Source organism: Artibeus jamaicensis, unplaced genomic scaffold (assembly GCF_021234435.1).
Source record: "Artibeus jamaicensis isolate MK-2021 breed Jamaican fruit bat unplaced genomic scaffold, CSHL_Jam_final scaffold_1964, whole genome shotgun sequence".
In the NCBI taxonomy this organism is placed as follows: Eukaryota; Metazoa; Chordata; class Mammalia; order Chiroptera; family Phyllostomidae; genus Artibeus; species Artibeus jamaicensis.
In genome coordinates this window covers 49,541,516-49,561,178 of record NW_026522030.1, presented here as the reverse complement: position 1 = coordinate 49,561,178, position 19,663 = coordinate 49,541,516, and positions in this window count along the sequence as shown.

Here is a 19,663-nt window from a genome sequence, read left to right as displayed (position 1 = left end):
CTTTCAGGTAGAAACAAGGTACTAGGTGGGATAAAACAAGGTGGAGGGCCGGATTTGGCCCACAGACCTTGTGTTTGCAATCTGTGGCCTAGGATGATATTTTGTACTAGTGCAGCTGTGGAAGCCTGATCTGGATATAAGTGTGGCTCCTTGGCTTTGAGGGGCAGGGAGGGATTCAAGCGGCTAGGGTCTTATACTTGTGTAGCTGTAGAGACCTGGAGTGATTACCCACATGGGTCCTGGACTCTGGCAGGTGTAGTAGAAGAAGAGAGTGTGGAGGGGTCCAGCTGGCTGATATCAGCAAAGGCATTTATCTGTGGAGCAAAATGTAGTGAGCTTTGGAGTATATCCGTGAAGGGTATGCTGGTCTTTGGCTTCCTCAGTGGTGATATTTGCTGAGTTTGTCTGTAGACCAGGTCTCTGTGATCCACAACAGCTCTCTTTGCATGTGCGCTAATAATAGCCTCTGTTTTGCTTTCTTGTTTCCAGCACTTTAATACAGCTCAGCTTTGCTGGTCTGGGTAGATAAAACTAAAGTGGGGCCTTCACACAGGGTCTGGAGAGGCTAGAGAAGTTGATTGTTCACCCCACTCTTAATTTTCTGGAGAGAGGAACTCTTTGGGGCTGGTAAGTTTCTTCTTGTCACTGAAAAATGTTGGCTCACTACATGGGATGATGCAGATGGAATGGAGTTGTCTTCCTTCTCTTATGTGATTATTCTGGTTTCGTTGTTCCACAGTGTTGCTAAACTTCACAAATAGATGCTAGAGGTCTCTCAGAGTTGTTTCTTAGTCTGTGAATAGCTGTTCAATTGTTGAATTTTGTCAGGGGGCTGGGAAGCTGGCTTCTCCTGTTGCTGCTTTTGTTGAGGGGGTGGTGGGTATCTTGCTTGCCATTTCTAATGTGAATATACTTAGATGTCAGGTGGACCTGCAGTCATTTGAAGATTCTACTCAGCTGTGTGTAGATGTTTCTTGGCTAGATTGATATTGGTTATCGATTGGATGCTTATCTAGGACTTTCAAACAGAGAGCATGTGTGTGGTTTATTTGTTTTAAGCTTAGTTTTTAAGAGGGAGTGTTCTAAGAATAAGAGTTGCAGAATTGTGCATTTCAATAAGAGGAAGCTGCCGAGTGAAGTAAGTGCTATTTGTAGAAGTGGCACATCTTTATTTCTGTTGTATTCTATCAGTCAAAGTAGTCACTAGCTACCTACAGTCAAGGAGGTGGAGAGATAGACTTAACTTCTTAACTGGAAAGTGGCGAGATTACATTGCTGAAGAGCATACAAATGGTAAATATTGTTGCAGCCACATTTAGAAAATAGAATGTGCCACAGCTGAGATATTGGGTTATATTAGTAATATAATTCAAAGGTACTAGAGAGTTTTGAGAAGAGAAAAAGGTATCAGATGACATAGAGTTATTTCATTGAGATACATTTTAGTGGTGCTGAGTAGAAAAATTGAGATCCATTGAGAAGTTATCAAAATGATCTAAGTGAGGGACATTAGTGGTTTTATTAGGGCATTAGAAGTGGAGGAGGCAAATCAAGGGTGGATTGTGCATTTACCGTGAATAAAATGTTCTGATGATTACATGCAGGTTTTGAGAGAAAGATAGTAGGTAAGCATTTTATCAACCAATTTGGCTAAGCTACTTGGAAAGTCAAGTTCTCAATTACTGAAACTGGGCAAATTTTAAGAAGAGCAAGTTTAGAGGATTTAAAATCAAGAGTTCAATGTACATGTTAAATTTGAAAGGCTTATTAGAAATTAAAGTGGTACTAAGTTTCAGGAGTCCAACTGTTGGTTCTAAAATGAAGTTATGAATTTGGGAGAAATCAGGAAGTAAATGATTTTTAAACCATGAAACTTGAGAAGAGTGCACCTAGACCTAACATAGACAGTAATGTACACAACGCAGAGAAGAGGCCACTGAAGTCTGGGTTATGCACTGTTCAGAGTTTGGGGAAATGGAGAAAAGGGTATTGATAGTCAAGACCGTTACTCTCCTGTAAGAATCTCCTAGGTTTTCTTAGTGACAATATTATCCATACCCCTTCCCCACCCCAGCCCTCCTTATCCAATTCATTTACTCTTGCAGTCAGAATGATTTTCATAAAGGCAGCTAGGGAGTTGACTGCACGGGTCCACTTATACACAGATTTTTTTTCAATAAATATTATAAATGTACTTTTTCTTATGCTTTTCTTAGGATTTTCTTTTCTGTATCTTACTGTATTGTAAGAATACAGTATATATATATACCATGTGTTAATCAGCTGTTTATATTATTGGTAAGGCTTCTAGTCCACAGTAGGCAATCAGTAGTGAAGTTGTAGGGGAGTAGAAAGTTATACCTGGATTTTTGACTGCACAGAGTGTTAGCATTCCCCATCTACTGTGTTGTTCAAGGGCTACAGTTGGTCATGTGACATTCTCATTTAAAGCCATTTGTCATTTATCAGGGTAAAGCTCAAAGATCTTAGCCTTCTTGAATTACTAACCCTTGTAACATGTTCCTGTCTCCTCTGCACACGTCCTTCTCCTTACTTCCTGCAGTAGATTCAGCCCCTATGTTCCCCCCAGTCTCAGTGTATTTGGCCTGCTCATCCCTCTGCTAGAATTGTACCCTACGTCTTTCCTTTATCAGTTAAACCCTTACTCACATATCATGTCTCCACTTAAATGCCACATGTCCTGAGATGTCTTTGCTTTAGCCCCTATCTATTGTTTTAAATAAATTTCTAATTATCTTATTCTGTATTTGTAGGAATACAAATATGTGTCATGCTCATTAAACCTCAGCAAAGTAGGCTGTTTGTTTCTTTGACTCAATTTTTACCCAACATCTAGTACAGTGTCTGACACACCAAAAGTATTATTTGTTAAATAAATTTATGTGCAAAGTTTCTTGATGTCTAATATGGGAAGAGGACTAAATAACCTAGAATATAAAGACATCTCTTATAAGGAAAAAAAATAGAAGTTACAATAATCCTCAGCTCACAATGCAACCCCATCTATGAAGCTTTCTGATATATTAATATAGCATATAAAGAAAGCTTAGGGAAATAATATCTCATGTTTCACTTCACTGGCTACTAATTAATCTACTTACAAAGCTGGGTTTTGTGGATAGTGTTAGCAAGTCAGGGCTACCAGGCACAGTGGTCCCTTAGCTCATTTGCAAGGTCCCAAAAGACTCTTTTTGTGACCAAAGTTCATACTTTTAACAATTAGACAACCCCTCTTGATTTCCAATATATTATCCTGAATTCTTTTCTGCAGTTTCCATTCCTAAGACACCTCTGCCTTTTGGTTATTCCTCATCTTCATGAGCTGCAAACATTTTCCCAATGTGTCTAGCAAGTGAAGACTTTTTCCTGAACCATTTCCACACGTGGCAATATTTTCTCCAAGGGCCCTTAAGCCTTTATCTCTGCAGTTTGAGACAGAGGTAATTTACAGCACAGAGCCTCTGTGTGTTGAAAGAATGAAGGATGTCTCTTGTTTGTCTCGATTGTACCTGGCCTCTGTTTCAGGCCTGCACCAAATAGCCTGCCTCGTTGATGACTGTGACTTGAGTCACTAACACACAGCAGCAATAGCTCAACTGAAGACTGGTCACCAGCTTTCACTTTCCTGCCATTCTGCCTTCACTTAACTAATAAATGCCTTTTTTCTGTATATTTGTATTGAATGTAATTTTTCTAATTCTTAAATATGTCTTCAAGACACTTTATATCAATTTAAATTGGGAATATGTTCTCTACCTTATAATAATGCTGTTTGTTTTCTCATCCTCATTCATATATTTTGATTCAAAACACCTACTGAATCAAAATTACTTCATAAGCATTATTGCATATTTTTCTAGTTGCTTTCATGTGATATAAGAATTACTATTGTCATTTCATCTTTCAAGAAGCTACATTTTCAATCAACTTTTATATTCATTTTTACATATATCTGAAAGATTTTCAAGAACATTAGAATCTGGAAATAAAGAAGTATAAGAAGATAGTTTGATAACTCTCTTGCTCTCTCTCTCTCTATTCAACATTTAGCTTATTATTTCTAAATCAGAACAGGAATTTTAGAGTATGTTTTGGTGTCTGAAATTCATAGCAAATATATGGGTTTATAATGTATTCAAAAGGGGTACACACAGCTATATGTACAATATGTATGATGAATCCCATTTATGAAATTGTAGTTGTGATACCAGTTTCTCACAAGTGAACATCATAATAAATTTTAGGAATAATTGGTGAACTGAAGTACAGTATTTTAATTTAACCATCGAACAATGGAGTAAAGAGGAGAGCAAGGAATTTTCTATTTTTAAATATATTTTATTGATAATGTTATTACAATTGTCCCATTTTTTCTCCCCTTTATTCCCCTCTGCCCTGCACCCCTCTCTCACCAGCATTCCTCCACCTTAGTTCATGTCCATGGGTCACACGTATAAGTTTTCTGGCTTCTCCATTTCCCATACTATTCCTAACCTCTCCCTGTCTATTTTGTACCTACCATTTATGTTTCTTATTTCCTGTACCTCTCCCCCATTCTCCTCCCTTTCCCTCCCCACTGATAACCCTCCATGTGATCTCCATTTCTGTGATTCTGGTGCTGCTATAGTTATTTGCTTAGTTTCTTTTTTTTTTTTTTAAGGTTCAGTTGTTGATAGTTGTGAGTTTGTTATCATTTTATTTTTCATAGTTTTGATCATCTTGTTTTTCTTAGATAAGTCCCTTTAACATTTCATATAATAAGGGCTCAGTGATGATGAACTCCTTTCACTTGACCTTATCTGGGAAGCACTTTATCTGCCATTCCATTCTAAATGAGAAATCTACTAGATACAGAAATCTAGGCTATTGGTCCTTGCTTTTCCTGACTTGGAATACTTCTTTCCAGTCCCTTTTAGCTCAGAAGGTTTCTTTTAAGAGACCAGCTGATAGTCTTATGGGAATTCTTTTGTAGGTAACTGTCTCCTTTTCTCTTGCTGCTTTTAAGATCCTCTCCTTGTCTTTTTTTTTTTAAGATCTAACCTTGTCAGAATTTTTATTTTATTTTATTTATTTATTTTTAGAGAGAAGGAAGGAAGGGAGAAAGAGAGGGAGAGAAACATCACGTGGCCCCCACTGGGGACCTGGCCCACAACCCAGGCATGTGCCCTGGCTGGGAATCAAAGTGGCAACCCCTTAGTTTGCAGCCTGTGCTCAGTCCACTGAGCTACACCAGCCAGGGCTCTCCTTATCTTTAATCCTGGGTAATGTAAATATGATGTACCCTGGTGTGGTGGTTCCTTGTGTCCAGCTTCTTTTGGACTCTCTGGTCTTCCTGGACTTTCTGGAAGTCTATTTCCTTTGCCAGATTGGGGCAGTTTTCCTTTTTTATTTTTTTCAAGTTTTCAATTTCTTTCTCCTTGTCTTCTCCTTCTGGAACCTCTATGATTCAGATGTTGGAATATTTAAAGTTGCCCCAGAGGTTCCTAAGCCTCTTCTCATTTTTTTGAATTCTTGTTTCTTCACTCTGTTTTGGTTGAATGTTTATTTTATCCTTCTGGTCCAAACCATTGATTTGAGTCCTGGCTTTCTTCTTTTCACTGTTGGTTCCCTGTATATTTTTATTTATTTCACTTTGCATAACCTTCACTCTTTTCTCTATTTTTCAACCATACTCATCCATGTCTTTGAACATCCTGATTATCAGTGTTTTGAACTGTGCATCTGATAGATTGGTTATCTCTTCATCACCTAGTTCTTTTTTTGGGGGGTGCTTTAATCTTTTTCCATTTGGGGCACATTTTTTTTTGTCTCTACATACCTGTTATGTAGTGAGGAGCAGAGCCTTATGTATTTGCCAGGGTGGAGCAATCCAGGTCACTGGGTTGTGGCACTGTCTATGAGGGAGGGGTCCAAAAGGGAACAAAGTCACTTGCTCAGCTCTTGGCTGCCTTTCAGTTACCTCCCCCACTAACCATAAGCAAATTGGGCCCTTCTGGTGCTGATTCCTGTGTGGGTGGGTTTGTGTACATTCTAGGACCCTGTGAGTCTCTCCAACAAACTTTCCTGTGAAGCTGGGAGTTTCTCCCACCACCATAACTCCCACAGATTTTTATAGCCAGAGGTTTTGAGGCCTTATTTCCCAGAGCTGGAACCCTGGTTTGCAAGGTCTGTCTTGGCCCCTAGTTGTTCTTCACAGTTTATCTGCACATATATGTGAGACCACCTGGTATTCCAGCTGCTGCCTTACTGTGAGTCCTCTGCTCCCTGGCTGCCCATCTCTGCCCCTCCTACCAGTCTGGATGAATTTTTTTTTCTTCAGTTTCTTGGTTGTTGGACTTCTATACAGTTATATTTTCTGGAAGTTCTGGTTGTTTTTTTATTTCTAAATTTGTTGCTGTCCTTTTGGTTATGGGAGGAGGCAAAGTGTACCTACCTATGCCTCCATCTTAGCTGGAAGTGAGAAATGCAAGGAAGAAATTTTCTAAAGCCAGAATTTGTGATCATGTGTAGTCTCAAAAAAAAAAAAAAAGCTAGTCTGAATTACTCATTAAGTGTTGTCAGTATTCTGTTTTGGTAAGTGTTCTCTTATATGACGAGTCAAGGTTTGTTGGGTTTTCTAGAGCATTTTGGGGTAGATCTTTAAGAACCTATTACATAATGGTGAATGCTGATGGTAGAGTAATAGGAGATTTTTTACAGTGGGAAGCAGTATCTTGAGAAAGGAGATAATTATGTCATAACAATGTGTAGCCATGGGAGTGTGTTGAAGACAAAGCAGGTTTTGTAATAACAAGTACCCTAATTTTTTTTGGTAGGAATAAACTTCCATGTACAAAAGTACTAATATAGTACATATTTTTTCAATTTGGTTTTTTCTGCTTTTTTTTAAAATACACAATGCAATTAGCAAGTGAGAATCTGCCCACATTACACCAGGAGAGAACAGAATAACAGAACTTTAAATATATTTCAACACCTAACTTTTTAGTTAATAAAGCTACACAAATGTTAAAATTATACACTTACTTCATATTTCAGCCAATTAAGTTATGCGAGTTAAATGAACAGATCTTATAAAAAGCATCTCTCTCCCTAACACACACCATGTCAGTGGGTACAATCTCACAGATGAGAAGAGCAACAGTTTTGGGTCACAAATTTTAAGTGTGATGATTTATTTCAAGAAATAATGTCTGTAATTGCCAACTCTGGTTGATTTACAGAATAGTTTGCTTGTTTGTTTCTTTGTTTTTATAATTGGTGATTTCCCACCCTAGGCAGTTATTCTGGAAAATTATGGGTGTTAATATATTGTCCAGGATCCCAGAAAATATATAACACAACTATATTGGTATATTTATTCTTGATATGCATCAGTTTAAAGTTTTTTTTTTTCAGAACTCTGAAGCACCGGCAAATTAAGTACATGGGCAGAAACATTTTATTTCTTTTATTTTGTAAGCTAGCTCTGTAGGCAAGTGATTCTCAAGAAAGTAGTTACTTTGTACCATAATCAGTCAGTTTTTATTTGTGAGATATTCCAATGGTAGCAATAGTTTCTACTGAGGTACAGAAATTATTAAATACCTTCAAATTCAGAGATCATTTTTACATCTGTGTGATTGGATGCTATTGCTATGTGCTAATCTTTCTGTTAAGCAGCTCTTCATAGGATAAAATAAAGTCTCTCATAGGATGGAAATAATCCCCAGCAGTTTTAAAATTGCTCATATTGTTCGCAAACCACCCGGACTTTTTTTTTTAATTAGTGGTACCCAGTAACATAAACCTAGAAGTCAATGTACTTATAAGTTTCATGATTCCCATGCTTGGAAGCATCAGAATTTTCAAAACTAAAAGAATCAAACATGTTGACCCATGATAGACAATTGATTCTACTCATTTTTTTCTGCCATTGTTCTATTTTATAAGCTAAAGATACAGCAAGGCCAATCTTGTGATTGAGATAAAGATCACTCCCCTGCTTGGAATTCTATTATTCATTGTACTCAGAGGAAAGGTAGACTTTCTCAGCAGTACTTCTCAGGCCATGAGTTCCTTTTTAGCCTCTCATTCACACTACTCACAATATTCTACTTTCCAGTTACCCTGTTGTGTGCAGTTCCCCAGCTGCTTAAAAATCCATCCATCTTCCCGCCTTGTTTCCCTCCCTTTCTCCCTGTTTCCTTCCCTTCCTACCTACCTCCTCCTCCTCTTTTCCCTCTTCCTTTTTTTCTCTCTCTCTTTCTTCCCCTTCTTTCCTCTCCCTCCTCTTTCTTCTTCCTACTCCTCTCTCTCTCTTCTTTCTTCCCTCTCATCTTGCTTCCTCCCTGATATACCTACCTATATCAAGCTCTCATCCTTTCCCCTATATACCTCCATATCTTCAGAAAAATATGCTTATTCTTTCAGAAGCAACATTTAATTTCTGTTCCCAGACTGGCTCCTCTAAAAGGCCTAACCTTCACTTCACAGAATAGGTGGGCTCTCTCTGGCTCTCACAATGCTCATTATACTCCATTCCCCCAACTAAATGCTACTCCAGCACCCAGAGCATACAGTCCTTAATGCTGATTGGCTGTGTGCTATCTAGACTTCAACAACAGTTCCAATTTCTGGCTAGGTATAACTCATTCAAGAAATGTCTGAGTAATTAAAAGCTCCAATTGCAAGCATTGTAGAAAGCACAATATATTAGTTGCTCCCTCCAGTTGCTCATCAATACTATTTTTTAAACTCCTTTTTATCTTGTTTGCAATCCACTTTTTTGAATTTAATCTCTTAACTGAGTCTCTCTAATTGTCAATCCACTTTTCTCTTTTTCATCCTACTTTCTTGACCTCATTTAAAGGGCCACACAATTGGTCATTTTATTCTTGTTAAAAAATCTATTCCCCTAAATCTCATAACATATGTAAGTGTCCTTGATACTTTTTCTCAGAATTCTCATGTATAATGCATAGACATTTTCCAAGTTTCTCTTAGGGAACATTCTCTTTGTTAGTTTTCCATCAAATCTCACTCAGGTCCATGACCTTGACTCCCACTTCTCTGTGCCCTGGACACTTAAATTATTTCCAGTTTGACTTATTTCTGGAGCTTTAGTCTGCATTTCCTGATTTGCAATGATTCCCCAGATATTTACACTTAAATGCTCTGCTTCTTCATATTCAACAGGCTTTTAAAATACTTTCTTTCATACACTCAGACAAGTTCATCTTCTTAATATCCCAATTCTTAAAGCTGTCTGGACTTGAAAGCTTTTCTTTCTTTGTGGTTAAATTTGGCTTCTCTTTTAATGCCCGAGTGCCTACATTCTAAACCCTCCATTGCCTCAGGTTTTCTCACGCGCACATTCACTTTTCTCTCCTTTCTCCTCATAACACTATGGTTACAACATTAGGTATCTCCTGCCCTCATTGAAAGAAAGAAATAAAAATCCTCAATTTAACTGACATTTCTACATGTATTTTTTCATTATTCCTCTGATAAAACTTTCTTCCTCCTCAGAAACGTTAAGTGATTTTCTTTTTTGAGAACAGCATCAAGTTAAAACTTTTCATTCTAAAATCTAAACAACCTTGTCCCAAACAATGTATTGTGATGCTCTCCCCATTATTGCTTTTTCTCAAAGTCCTTAAACCAGCCTGTCATGCTCAGTGAATCCTGTATTTTTGAGATATGCTTATTCCATTCATGTAAACTCATGTTTTCATTATAATGTATGCTTATCTATTCTCTAAATACTCAGTTTAGTAGTTTTCCTTTATGAAATTTTTCCACCTTATTTTCAGATTGCAGCCCACACTCATGTAGCACCCTGTGAAACAAGAACTCATAATTTATTCCTTTTATGTACATTCCCCCTCCAGAAACCTGGTCTACCTTACAAATAAGTGCTCAGTGTATATTAGTTGATTTTACTTTGCTACTAATGAAAGATAGTATCTACTTCGATTAACATTTTAATTGGGAAATATGTCTGGTTGGGAATTTGGAATCATTAAGTGAGCTAAATTAAGAAACTACGTTTTATTCATTACCACATAGGATTGAAGAGAAAAAAAATATGGACTAAGTGCTTTTTGTGAATAATATCAGAAGGTGTGTTCAAATTTGATAACTATTTCTAAAATGTTTTTCTCACTTCAATTTGTTTACTTGGCATTTAGTGAAATGTAGGAAAATAGATCATAATTTTCATGAATACTTTTTAAACTGCCTCAGTAGTTAAGGCCAGTTTTTCAAAGGGAATGTTACTTTATCATTTTGTCTTTAGGATGAGCTAATTAGTCAGAAAAACCCAAAGATTCAAGTGAAGTCCCTGTAATGTTAATTATATCATCTAAAATGTTACCAAATTACAACCTTTTGCTTAATATAGATTACATGCACTTATATATAATTAAACAGTGAACATTTCTTATTCTTTATTATCTTCTTTTGTATTCTTTATTATCGTATTATAACCAGAATTTCTATTAAATATATACAGTACCCATGTCTCTTTAAATAATAAAATTACCTTTAAAATGCAAATAAAGCACACATTCTTCATTTTATAATTGGCAATATGTTCCATTAATTATTTCTGATCCTCTTAATAATATTTAGTAAGTATTCCTCTTACTTCCCCATGACATTTAGAGAGATTCTGTGATTTGTCTAAAATGAGAAAATCTCTAAATAGCAATCAATTTATGTACATAAATTGTAGAATGAGAAGTAATCCTGCATCAGAATCTTCTTGATTCTGTCATTAAGATCGCTTGTATGCTCATATCCTACCATGTCCTGCTTCTTTTTCAAATTCTAGAACTGCTTAACAGGGAGACAGCACACACAGATAACTAACACTGTATGTGTTCTGATGCAGATGATCAAACTGAGTGGCCACAAAATTGTTGTCACTTACCTGCTGTCACCCCCATAGTTATATGATGTCATTGCTGTAATGCAAATTCAATCATGAATATACTGTAGCAACAATCGGAGGCTAGGCCTACATCCTTGCCATTTCTTCTCATTCTACAATGTCCTGTTTATTTGAATAAAAATAGGCTGCAGTGGAAAAGTCGTAGAATCAAAAACAGTTTTTTTCCCTGAATATTTAAATCAGTTTTAACAGTCAAGTTCAATTCTGAATTAACTGCAGGAAGCCTAGTAATCAGGTTTCTTAAGAACTATTTTTATCCAATTAGCAATCTTAAATTGATATTTCCCTCAATGTTGCACATTGATACAATTCTCAGCCACATGTAATATCACGTTGACATAGAACAAAATAATGGAATTTTGGGAAATTTATTTGGTAGCCTTTAGACTGTTGCTGTAGAAATTCTTATATTTTAGGAATGGTGGGAGAATTTTTCTACTTATATACTCATAGGGGCAGGGACAAGAAGACAGATATTTAAAAAAACAAATATCTCTGTAACATACATTTGAAATATTAATTTTAATTGCAATTCTTCTGACCCATTCTTTTTTCTTTGATCTCTGTGCTTATATAAGTTGTTCTTTGATCAGATAAAACAGTATTATAATTAATATAATTATCCTGGCAGTGACTGATGTGCCCCATGTATTCTCTTTATCTTGTCTAGCTTCTCTGGGAAAGGGATCTAATGAAAATATAATATATTACTTTATTTTTTTACAATTTTCTTTTCTTTTTTTTACTATCAGATTTTATTTATTTATTTAATTAGTTATAATAGTTCATTTTTTATTGCATTTTCATTTCATTACCATTCAACCCCCCTATAGCCTCTTCTACCTCCACCCAGCATCCTTTGTTTTATTTTTCTTGTTCATAGGTCTCTGTATTCTTTTCACTTTAACTTACAAATTTCACATCCCTGTGTATTAACACAATATATTGCATCACCTTGGAATATTTTTATTCTCTTTACTAGTCTATACAGGTAGAATTTATTCACAAATAATTTCTCGCATCAAGTTTGGGCTATACACAGAATCAGAGAACAATATTTAATCTTGGATGTATTGCTTGCTAGCATTATAATCTTTATATAATTGTATATGTGTACATACACATGTTTACATGTCTGTATAATATGTGCATATATATTTAATTTAATTTTATATTTCACATAGTAAAATTAACTAGTTTTTATTTACATGTACAGTTCTATTAATTTTGACACAAATTTAGATTTGTGTAAGTACCACAATATGCAGAGCAGTTCAGCACACAGAAGAAGCCATCACTCCAAACATCCCCTTTGATGTCTTCTCTAGTCACCACACCCTCCTTCAGCACCCAAACCCTTGCTATCACTGATCTGTGCTCCGGAGCTGTAGTTGCTTTCTTAAAGAATGCCATACACTAGAACCATGCAATGGGTAAGGCTTTGAGACTGGCTTTCTTCATTCATCATAATGCCTTGAGGTTTGTTGAAGCTGCATGTGTCAATAGTTTGCTTCTTTTTGTTGAGTAGTATGATGTACCACAGTTTTTAAAATCTGTTTACTCAGTTATGCTCATTTGGGTTATTTCCCAAATAAGTAAAGTTTAAAAATTTCAAGTGAATAAAGATGCTATAAATAGTCATATACAGGTACTTTGTGACCATTACCTTTTATTTCTCAGAGGTAAGTACCTAGGAGTATGGTTTCTGGGTCATGTTGTTAAGTGTTAGTTTAACTTTCTGGGAACTGCCAAACTAATTTACAGTGTTGTACCCTTTTGTTTTCTCCCATCAGCTGTGTATTGCAGTTCTAGTTTCTCTATATCTTTGCCAGCATTTTTTATTGTGAGTTTGTGTGTGCATATATTTAGTGTACATGTGTATGGAGAAAATAAATTATTGTGTACATACTCACACATATAATATTTATTTTAGCCTTTTTAGTATGTGTATCATGGTATTAATTGTTAAAGGTGAGGAACATCTTTGTTTGGGCAATAATATAACATTTTAATTTTATTCCTATTTGGTAAAATGGAAGTTACTAGAACATTTGAGCATAAAAATTTTATGTTTTTTAAACAAATACTATAAAGTAGGAGAAATTTTAGCTGATTTTAAGAATAGGTTATACACAAAGAGTTGATAATTTGAATTATTTTGCTGCCAAAACCCTGAGAAAGCAATACATTTGGAATCAAATGATTAAATATAATTTGAAATATTTGTTTTTTAGAAACAGTATTCAATATCATACTACCTTCTATAATCTAAAAAGCAATTCTTATTCACCAAAAGTGTATCTACCAACTTTGCTAAGGAATAAGAAAGATGCAGAAGTAGAAGAGACAGTGTATGTCTTAAAACCCTAGAATTTAATTGGAGAACTAAGTGTACTTTGCGTAAACAAAATATTAGAGAATGATGTGAGAATATATGGAATATAGTACACTGTTATTTGTAGAATTTCAGACATATCACTTTTCCTTGGCTCTTTTAAGAAAATCATGCAAAATATTTATTTTAACTTTTAATATGATACAAATAATTTCAAAGCATTCATTTTAAAACATTCTACTTTTTCTTTGGATTACTTAAAATTCACTTGCCTACCTAAGGAACAAAAACATGATTTCATAAATTTGAAGCTGTAGGAAAATACCAATCAGCATCAACAATTACTATCAGCACAAAGTTAAATTTTTAGACTCCTGAGAATGAGCTCTTTATTGCATATTCTCATAAGATATTTTTTTACTTTGATAAAAATGTCATAACCTCTAAAAGTTGCTAAACTTTTTGTTTAAAGTAAAGAATTTGTTGGTTTTGTAACTAATAAGTTTAAGATATACTAAAAATGTTGTAAAATATTATTGTTTAATTTGTTTTTGAAATGATGTGGGTTAAAATACATGTTAGGATACTGTTTAAAAAAACACTACAAGCAAACATTGATAGGTAGAAATGTAATTATACCACAACTAATTCCTATAGTCTTTTAACAGCAAGCTACAAAATTATACCCTTGCTGGTGTAATTTTAAAAATATTTTTACAGATAAAATGTTCAGTGTGACCTAAAATACAGGTAAAAGAAAGTTAAACTCTAATTTTTAACTTGGCAAGGACCTGTAGTCACTCTTACTTGAAGGTTTTCCATTTGACAAGCAATTAGACTTGGTATACAGTTAACCTCCTATGTTAAACATTTAGCCATAAGTGTTTAGAACAGGGTACATTCATGAATTTCTCATCCACAACAAGAAATAAAACTTGATTACATGAAATTTGAAATTAAACAATCTGATAATACAGATTTTATTTATAGAGACAAATGCTTATTCCAGTTTAGCTGTGAAAAGATGTATTTTAAAAGAAAGTCCAACATTTTAACAGAATTTAAAGTCTTCAAGACGACACATGAGGTTTAAAATCAGTTATAAGCTGTGGTACTGGTAACTTTTGGGGTTAAATTATATCTCCCTACAGTTCATAGATAATAATCTAACATACATCAAAGTGTTTTCAGCTAACAAAGTTGAAAAATATCATAGCCAAAAATCTGACATTATTTTATTTTATAGGCCTGCCCATGTATATATTTAACTACTAAATGGCAGATGGTTTATCTTATAATCCTTCAATGAAGAAAACCATTCTTAGTTTGAGTTTTCTCTCTTTAGCTTGTCAGGTGTCTCGATTCTAATGTTTATTTCCACATCAAAATATAGCATTTGTTTGCATCTTACTGAAGAATTCTGCACTTCTTATTTATAACATTTAAAATATGTCACTAAATATAGATTCCTGTTTATTAAAATGTGTCTTATGTTTGTTTTTTTTTTGTTTCAGAAGCCTGACAAGAATCCCTAGATAATAGCAGAAAAATAACACACTCTTTCTTTCTTTTATGTCTCTCTTTCTCTGCCTATTGGAGTTACTCACATGCCCTTGACCACACAATTCCTACTCTTTTCCAACTTGAAAGATCAACTTCTGTCATTATACTTTCAGTAAAAAAGCCTATGCAGTCATTAGGTAAAAAGAGGATATCTGTCCGTTATGCAGTCAATTGAGTCAGAATTGGTTATTTTTTTTCCTTTAAAAAAAATTAAGTATAGTTGGCATACAATGTTATGTTAGTTTCAGGTATAAAATATAGTAAGTCAACATTTATATACCTTATAATGTTATCTCCAAGTCTAGTAATTACCTTTAACTGTGTAAACATCACAATGTTATTGACTATATTTCTCTTTGCCTTTTTTTCCATGTCCCCACTCTTCTCCCCTCTGCAACAATCAGTTTGATCTCTCTTTCAGTGAGTATGTTTGATTTTTTTACAGAAATGACAATGGTAGAAGCCCAATCCTTTTCACATCTGTAGCTTGAAGAGATTTTGGGGTAGAGTAAGAAGAAAGATTGTGGGATTCTGCAGAACTAAATTCAGACTACCATCTGTGTGTTAGTAACTTGGTAGGGCATTTAAAAAATAAAGTAAGAAGATAAGATGGTATATAAAGTACTCTGTGAATTAGATGACCAGATTAAAAGTTGTATAATACCTGTAATTGAGAAATTTTTTATAAATTTATTTTTTAAATATTGTATTTATTTATTTATTTTTAGATAGAAAGGAAGAAAGGGAAAAAGAGATAGAGATAAACATCAATGCATGATTGCCACTCATGTGCCCCCTACTGGGGACCTGGCCCTGCAACCCAGGCGTGAGCTCCGTCAGGGAATTGAACTGGCAACCCTTTGCTTTTCAGGCCAGCACTCAATCTACCAGCCAGGGCTTGAAATTAAAAAAAAAATGAGTTTAAAAAGTATCCTGGTTTCTCAATTTTGACAGCTAAAATTATTCCTAAAACATTTCAATATTTAGTACCTATTTGACCAAAGCCCATCAATCAGAATGAAAATTCTTCTGGATCATGAATCTTGACATATTTATCTTTGTACCCATAATGAACAGCATCCATGAGAGAAGCAATCATATCCTTTCTATTAAAAAAATAATGCCCTTCATTTTTTTAGTTATTCTGTAATGGAATATATTCAACATAGTACTGGAAGTTCTAGCCACAGCAATCAGACCAGAAAATGATATAAAAGGCATCCAAACTGGAATGCCTTTTATATCATTTGGAAAGTGATATAAAAGTAGCTGGAAAGTAGCTTTTTCCAGCTACTTTTAGCTGGAAAAAAGTAGCAAGTAAAGTAGCAAGTAAAACTGTCTGGAAAGTAGCAAGTAAAACTGTCATTATTTGCAGACTACATGACAGTGTACATAGACAACTGTATAGTCTCCACCAGAAAAACTATCAACCTAATAAGTCGGTTGGGCAAAATAATGTGATATAATGTAAATATTCACAAATTTATGGCAGTTTGGTATAGCAACAATGAACTACCTGAAAGAGAAACTAGGAAAAATATCCCATGTACTATAGCAATAGGAATAGATTTAAACAAGGAAGTAAAAAACCTGTACTCAGTAAACTACAGAATACTGAAAAGAAAAATTGAGGGAGGTATAAATAAACAGTGTCACACGCTGTGTTCATTGATTAACATCATTAAAATGTCCCTACTGCCCAAAGCAATCTTTTTTATTGTTATTGTTCAAGTGCAGTTGTCTTCATTTTCCCCCCACCGCTCTCCTTCTCCCCACCCACTTCCAACTCCCACCCTCATCCTATCTTCCTTTGGCTTTACCCACAGGTCCTTTATGCCTGTTCCTTGATGACCCTTTCCTTATATCCCCCAGTACCCCTCTTCTCCATCTTGTTATTGTCAGTTTGTTCTTTATTTCAATGTCTCTAGTTATATTTTCTTTGCTTGCTTGTTTTGTTGATTAGGTTTCACTTACGGGTGAGATCATGTGGTATTTGTCTTCCACCACTTGGCTTATTTCACTTAGCATGGCGCCCTCCAGTTTCATCCATGCTATTGCAAAGGGTGGAAGTTTCTTACTTCTTTCTACTTGTGGTATTTCATTGTGTAAATGGACTATAGTTTTTGGATCCACTCATTTATTAATGGGCAATTAGGTCGCTTCCAGAATTGGCTATTATAAATTGTGCTGCTATGAACACTGGGAAATCTACAGATTCAATAAAATTCCTATTAAAATGCCAATGGCATATTTTACTGATGTAAAACAAATACTCTAAATATTTACATGGAACCAAAAGAGATGCCAAAGCCTAAGCAACCTTGAGAAAGAAGAAAAAAGTAAGAATGGTCACAGTACCTGATATCAAACTATATTAAAAGGCCACTATAATCAAAACAGTCTGGGACTTGCAAAAGAATATATATATCAATGGAACAGAATAGAGAGTCCAGAAATAAATGCAAGTCTGTATGGTCAATTAATATTTGACAAAGGGGGCATGAACATATAATGGAGTAAAAAGCCTATTCAATAAATGATGTTGGGAAGATTCAACTGGTACATGGGAAAGAAAGAAAAAGAAACTAGACCACCAACTGACATCATATACAAGAATAAACTCAAAATGGATAAAATAATTAAATATAAGTAGTGACACCATAAAAGTCCTAGAGGAAGATATAGACAGTAAAATTTCAGATACCGCATAGCAACAATTTTTGCTGATATATCTCCTACAGCAAGGGAAATAAAGGAAAAAAATTAACATATGGAACTGCATCAAATTAAAAAGCTTCTTCATGGATAAAGAAACCATCATCAAAATGAAAAGGGAACTACCATATGAGAGAACATATTTGCCAATGATATATTGGACAAAGGTTTAATCTCCAAAATATATAAAAACCTCACATGACCTAACCCCAAGAAGACAAAAATCCAACTAAAAAATGTGTAAAGGGCCTGAATAGACGCTTTTCTAAGGATTCTCAAGAGAAATCTTACAGGCAAAAAGGGGCTGGAAAGAAATATTCAGTCATGAAAGTCAAGGACCTACAACCTAGATTGCTCTATCCAGCAAAGCTTTCATATAGAATGGAAAGGCAGACAAAGTGCTTCTCAGATAAGATCAAGCTCAAGGAGTTCATCATCACCAAGCCCTTAATATATGAAATGTTAAAGGGACTTATCTAAGAAAGAGATGATCAAAAACATGAGCATTAAAATGACAAAAAAATTATAACTATTGACAACTGAACCTAAAAAACAAACAAATTAAGGAAACAACTAGAAAGGAACAGAATCATAAAATTAGAGATCACATGAGGGTTATCAGCAAGGAGTAGAAGGGGAGAGAATGGGGGAAAGGTACAGGAAATAAGCGACATGATTGGTAGGCACAAAATAGACAGAGGTTAAGATTAGTGTAGGAAATGTAGAAGCCAAAGAACTTGTATGTATGACCCACAGACATGAACTAAGAGGGGGAATGTTAGAGGGAGGGGTGTGCAGTGTGGAAGGGGATAAAGTGGAGAAAAATGGGACAACTTTAGTAGCATAATCAATAAAATATACAAAAAAGATAAAAATATTTTGTTACTTATAAAATGCAATAGAGGTAATAGTGATATGAGTAACAATATAACTTGCAAAGTCCCCAAACATTTTGGTATAATAATTTTATATAATACAGTACTTATTAACATAAAAAAACAAGACAAATCTCAAATAAAGAATTTAACACTATGCATAAAAGAACTAGGAAAACAACAACTAACAAAGCCCAAAGCAAGTAGAAGCCTGGAAATAATAAAAATTAGAGTGGAAATCAATGGCATAAAGAATAAAAAAGCAATACAGAAGATCAGTGAAATCAGGAGCTGATTCTTTGAATAGATAACAAGATAGATGAACCTTTAACCAGATTCATCAAAAAAAAAGAGAGAGAAAGAGGACCCACATAAATAAAATTAGAAATGAAAGAGGCAACATAACAGCTAATATCACAGGAACACGAGGTATTGTAAGCTATCACTATGAACAACTATATGCCAAGAAATTGGTCAACCTGGGAAAAATGAATAAATTTCTAGAAACACACAATCTCCCAATAGTGAAACAGGAAGCGGAAAACCTTAATAGACTGATAGCAATGAATGAAATGGAAGCAGTAATCAAAAAGTCTTTGCACACAAAAGCACTGGACCAGATGGCTTCATGGGCAAATTTTACCAATCATTCAAAGAACTATCACCAATTCTTCTCAAACTATTCCTAAAAATTCAAGAGGAGGGAAATTCTAAGCTCTTTCTATGAGGCCAGTAGTATCCTAATTCCAAAACAAGGCAAAAACACAATAATAAAAGAAAATAATGAATCAATATCCTTGGTGAACATAGATGCTAAAATTCTCAACAAAATATTAGCAAACTAGAACAACAATACATCAGAAATATACACCATGATCAAGAGTCATTTATCCTCAGGATGTAAGGTTGGTATGATATTTGCAAATCAATAAATGTGATTCATCACATAAACAAAATGACAAATAAATATCACATGATTATATCAATAGATGCAAAAAAAGCATTTGATAAAATCCAGCACCCATTTATAATAAAAACTCTTATCAGAGTGGGAATAGCAGAATCATATCTCATCATAATGAAGACCACATATGGAAAAACTACAGCTAATGTTTTCAATGAGCAAAAATAAAAAGTGTTCCCTTTAAGATCAGGAACACTTTCTCCACTCTTATTCAACATAGTTTTCTGGAAGCTCCAGCTACAGCAATCAGACAA